This window comes from Notamacropus eugenii, chromosome X (assembly GCF_028372415.1).
Source record: "Notamacropus eugenii isolate mMacEug1 chromosome X, mMacEug1.pri_v2, whole genome shotgun sequence".
NCBI lineage: Eukaryota > Metazoa > Chordata > Mammalia > Diprotodontia > Macropodidae > Notamacropus > Notamacropus eugenii.
In genome coordinates this window covers 11,257,151-11,262,523 of record NC_092879.1, presented here as the reverse complement: position 1 = coordinate 11,262,523, position 5,373 = coordinate 11,257,151, and the positions used below count along the sequence as shown (strand labels likewise).

At 54.7% G+C, this 5,373-nt stretch overlaps 1 long non-coding RNA gene across 1 annotated transcript; it reads left to right on the top strand.

Annotated features, from left to right (window-relative positions):
* Positions 1-1,930: 1,930 nt before the first annotated feature.
* LOC140515379 (uncharacterized) lies at positions 1,931-3,868 on the top strand. Its single transcript, XR_011970994.1, has 3 exons — positions 1,931-2,092; positions 2,986-3,150; positions 3,792-3,868. It is a non-coding gene; the product is annotated as an uncharacterized lncRNA (long non-coding RNA).
* The last annotated feature ends 1,505 nt before the right edge of the window (positions 3,869-5,373 follow it).

Sequence of the window (5,373 nt, the reverse complement as noted above, 5' to 3'; positions counted from 1 at the left end):
TGGCTACCACCTGGCCTGGATTCAAGTGTAGGTCCAGAGTCAGGCACAGAGAATCTGTCTTAGCTGAGTGTGTTGGGGAGGGAGATTCCCATGAGTTTAGATCAGGGTAGCCCAGCAGCAAGGGACTGGTTTCCTGGGGAAACTTCTCAGGGCCAGGCAGGCAACTATCCTCCCTGCCTTCAGTCTGGGCCAGAGCCTCAGAGGGGACTCTCAGAGACTGAGAGCTGGGATGGTCCCTGCAGGCCAGAGACTCCAACAACTTCAGCTTCCACGTGAGGAAACAAGGGCCCAGGAAGCAAAGGACAATTGCCCAGGGAGTCAGAGGTCCAGGCGGACTGGAAGGCAGAGCCTCTGAATGTCAGGGTAGTGTGCTCTCCATAGCCCCACAGCGTGATGGGTGTTTGGGCAGAGAGAGGAGGCAGAGGAGTCTGGATCTCAGAGAGGGGAACAGTGCGGCACCCATGCCAGAAGGATGTAGGTCTGGAAAACAGCCCTGCAGCCAGAAGGCTCTGCCCCAGAAGTCACCCACCCCACACCCTTTCTGGAATAAGTTAGCAGCAGCCTCACTCACGGGCATGAGCCAAGCCTGCCAGGGGAGTAGGGAAGCATCAGGGTTGGGGAAGGGAAATGGGGTACCGTTGCCTTCTCCTCTCTGGTGCCTACCATGACTTGAGGTGAGGTGGGCAGGCTGCTCAGACTTGAGCATTTTATTTTTCATGGGCGTGTCCTTGGATTTGTATCGCAAGCCATATTGGATCCCCTGGGGATAGCTAGCCATGTCTGCTCTAGAATGCTGAACATTCTGTTCCCCTGCCTTGTAGCTGCTCCAGGGGATAAAGGGTCTGTTAGCTAACCACTGACCCGCAGGCTTTGGAAAGATGACTCGAGATAACCAAGGGTGACACATGGTCAGGAAAGTCCTTTTCTTCAGGATTGGGATGGAGAAGTGTCCTGACTTGAGCTGCCTTCAAGACCTTCAACCTCCAGTGAGCACTCTGATGACCCAAGGTGACCAAAGTGTGTTGGAGATGCCATAGACCCCAGGGAACTGGCTCTGAGCTCCTCTGGATGGAGCTCAGCCCATTCTTAGACAGATAGACAGACAGACACACAGGCTCCAGGCCTGGATGGGAAGATTTCCAGGCATGGAAAGAACAGTCAGCTCTGGGGAGGACCTGGCATCATTTTGGGGGACCCAAGGACACCCCCTGCACTGAAATGTGATACCACAGAGGATTTTAGCAGAGACTGCCTAAATGATGCCATCCCTTGACCTAGCCATTCAGTGACCTGGCATGGACGTCTCATTCGAACTTTATTGGAAAGAAAGGACAATCAAGTCTGTCTGTGCAGAGGTTTTCAGTAGCAGTGACTGTGGTTCTGAAAATTGCAAATACAGTCCTCCAGCAGGTGAGGACCCAACAGGGACACGTTGGCTACCACAGTCCTAGGAGGCAGCAGAGAAGGAGAGCCTGGAGAGACAGAGACGGCAGAAGAGGACAGGCCCGAAGCCAAGGTAGGGGAGTATGCCCAGTTGTCCCAATGAGGAGGAAGGGGGAGAATAAATCTGGGGCCTGAGGCTGGAGTGGAAGGGCACTGCAAACAGACAGGGAGGATAGGAGTGTCCACAGAAGATGGGGGGCAGAGCTCATGGATTCTGGAGGGATATGCCAGGATCTTTTGCAGAAAGCACAAAGGGTGGTCAGTACAGGGTCATGGGGCTGTGTGGCTTGGTGGCAGGTGGGCCCGCAGTGTTCCTACCCACAGACTGATTGGCCTGCCCTCAAAGGGCTTTGCTCCTGGGCCCTGCCAAGGGCCAGCCTGGGGGGCCTTGTCTGGGGACTGAGCTAAAGGTAATAATGGGGGTGAGGACGTCATTGGATGAGGACACCATTGTGACCTGTCTACCACGTCAGCTGAGACTGAGGTCCTCTGGGGACATAGAGGCAGAGGAGGCAAATGCTCAGCCCAGGGTCCCTGAATCCCTTCCAGAGCCCTGCCCAGGGTGAGGATAGGCAGCAGACCCAGCTCGAGACTGGCAAGTCCTTGGGCCAGGCTAACACCTTCCTTAGGCAGAGGAGTTTTCCTTCAGGTACAGGAGGGTTCTTAACACAGGGCCAGCTGGGGAGATTTCTGGGGGTCTGGGACCTGGGAAGTGGGCAGTGTGTGCCATGACCTGGGGAATTTCTCTCACACTACTAGCTTTCTTTGGAGTCCTCTGAGTTTAGTTTGAGGCAACAAGAAAGAGGATTCTGAGATGGGTGGGTGGGATGGTGGCTGGCTGCCAGAGGGGCCCATGTCACAGAACACAACCAGAACCTGCTCACCCTTCCCCCTGCAACATGCCCCCTCCCCTTTAGGGCTGCCTGGCTGAGGGATAAAGTTTCCCCAAGCTCTTAGGCAGCCCCTGGGGCACAATTCTTGACTTTTTCGAGGGTACTATGGAGTAATGCTGCCAACTGGGGAAGGAGGGCTTAGCTGTTCCCTAAGCCAATCTTCCCCACGTTTGCCACCCTCTCCCTCCTTTCTGGGAGGGGTAATGGTCTCCAGGGAAGCCCCTAAAGGGGATTCCAGGTTTCTAGTTTTCCTCCCTGCCCACGTCAGGGCTGGTTTTTTTGCCTGAAGATACATTCTATGTTTCTCCGCCTAAAATTTGTGTATATTCTAGGTGTCATTGATGCTGGAAGAGGCCCAGGGAATTGTCTGAGACCTGTTTTGGGGTGACAGAGGGTAGACCTGCTGGCCACAGGAGAAACCCACAGTCCTGGGTACTGCTCTGGCTGGGGGCAATAGTACAATGGGTGGTATAGGAGGGGTTCTGGCTAAGTTTCTAAGACCTGGGCCAGACCTCCTTGCCCACCCTTCCTTGCTCCTCTCCCTTGGAAGACCAAGGACCTTCAGGGTCTCTGCTTCACTCCCCACCTTGTGACCATCCATGTCACAATAGGTTATGTCATGGCAACATTCTGTTTCCTCCCTCCTCAGGGGAAGGCATCTCTGTCAGAGGAGGGCTCTGCTGGACAGGCCTGACAGGGGTCATAGAAGGTCAGGGAATGACCAGAGTCCCTTCCCTTCCACACCAACCTCAGCTCAGGCCATCATCTGGGAACCATGCGGAGACCTGGGCGCGTGTCTGTGCCCAAACGCAAAGTGAGCGACCTCTGTCTCCTCCTGGGTGGGGGTGGGCCTGGCTTCCCTTGGTCTGGCTTCCCTGTCTTTGGACACTCAAGTTTGAAGTGGGGCTGACTTAGTCAAAGCCATAGCCTGGGGTCAATGTATGAGTGATTTCTTTGGGCTTGTTCTGTCTGTCTCTCTCAGTGACCTGGCACTGTTGTGGTCATGACCCTCCCCTCCCAATGTCTGTGGGCTTCCTGGGGCCTCAGCGTGACACAAACTGCAGCCCACCGAACCTTCCAACTGGGCCAGGCTAAGGTAGACCCTCAGGTTTAGATCTTTGAGGTCTCTTGTAAAGTGAGTTGGCACAGCTGAATGATGGGGCAGTGACAGAGAGACAAAGCAGGAGAAGAGAGCCACCTGAATGGGTGGGCTCCAAGAGACAAGGCCTGTCCCCTTGCCCTCTCCCCTTGCCCATGGGTTAGAAATCCGGGGTTACAAATGGCCCCCTCCTGCCTTGCCAGGCTACTGCTGTTGCAGCTGCCAGTGCCGTGGTGCAGATGTGTCCCTGGGCACTGTCAAATTCCATGTGCCAGAACGTGGGAGCTTTCAGTCCACATCACCCCACAACCAGTCCTTGTGCCACCCAGCAACTGACTTGTGCTGTTGTCTTTCAGGTTCTCTGTGCCTCAGCTGATCGATGGGCCTCATGGTGACATGATGAATCTCTCCATTAAATATATCACTCAGCGAACACTGCGGGTGATAGGAAGGAGGGTCCTTGCCCTCTCTAGGGGATGAGTCACTCAGAGTAGTTGGGAAAATGACCCCTTTCCCCACCTGGAGCTAGATCAGGTGTGTTTTACAAGACCCTACAAATTCTGAGGACAATGTCCCACTTTGGGGAATTCTCTTAAACCCCCAGAACCCTTTGCCCCTCGTTCCCCATCCTGAGCCCACCAGGCTGCCCCCACTGCTCTCTGTTTCTTAGGTATCCAGACTAGTGCCCTCACTGTCATCTCACTGATTCCCAGGAAGAAAGCCCAGGAGGAGATGCCCACCCAGGACAGAGCTGCCCAAAGCTCTGCAGCCTGTCTTGGGTTCCTTCTGTGTTTTCTGGACCATGGCAAGGGCTTTCCATCCTCAGCCCCAGACCCAGCGGGAGCCGGGATCCTCTCTAGCCCTAGAGCTACCATGGCCCCAAATTGTAATCACAATGACAGTAACGATAACGAGAAGCTGCAGCAGCCCTTTCTAGGGGCCTCCTTGATAGCGTTTCTCTGACATTTCAAGATGGCCATGGCAATTTTGCACAGGTGTTATCACATGTGAGCCTCCCAGAATCCCTTGGAGGCTGGTGCTGTTAGCATCTCCACTCTGCAAAGGAGAAAACTGTGGCTTAGACAGTTCAAGTGACTTTCCCAGTCATTTACCAGATGCAGGACAGCATCTAAGGCAGCATTAGAACTTGGTGTTTCTTGCTTGCCAGACCCAGCACTCTACCCATGATGCCATCTAGTCCTCTCTGGTGGTTGACTCCCTCTGGTCCCAGGAGAGTCACAGAACCTGAGAGTCCAGGCAGGAACCTCTGACAGCCACCCATTTCACCTGGAATAATCTCCCCTCTACCCCCTTCTTCCCTCACCCCCGCCCCCCCACATACCCTGCCTTAACAACCCACTCAAGATGTAACCTGGATCCAGCCTTGGTTTGAAGCCAGAGGTCTGACCAGAAAACCCACTGGGACCCCAAGGTAGCCCTTGAACCTTTGGGGCAGCTCTCAGTGCTAGGCAAATGGGCCCAGCATCAAGTCTTTGCTATCTGGCTGGCCTTGAATGAATCCCTTCACCATTCTGGACTTCTAGGTGTCCCGTCAGATGCCTCCAGGTGTGTCCAGTAGGCTCTCTGGGACCCCTACAGCATTCAGTCCCCAGGCCTGGCTCTCTCCCCTGGTTGTCTTCAGCCTAAACCAGTCTAATGTCTCTTTCCCAGGCCAGCCTTCCAGATACTGGGCCATCTCTCTCAGGTCTCCAGCCTCAGCCCGTGCTTCCTCAAGTGACTCAGCCTAGCCCGTAGGCCATTATGGTCTTCAGTTCCCGGTCTGTCCTGGACACACTTGTCAAGTCCTTCCCCTCTAGTGACATAACCTCCTAGACTACCCACAGTCCGGGGGTGCAGGCTCTCCTATGTCACCCACCCTGTTATAAACAAGGATGTCCAAAGTCCCAGTTCAGGACATCAGGAAAGTCCTGGAACAGG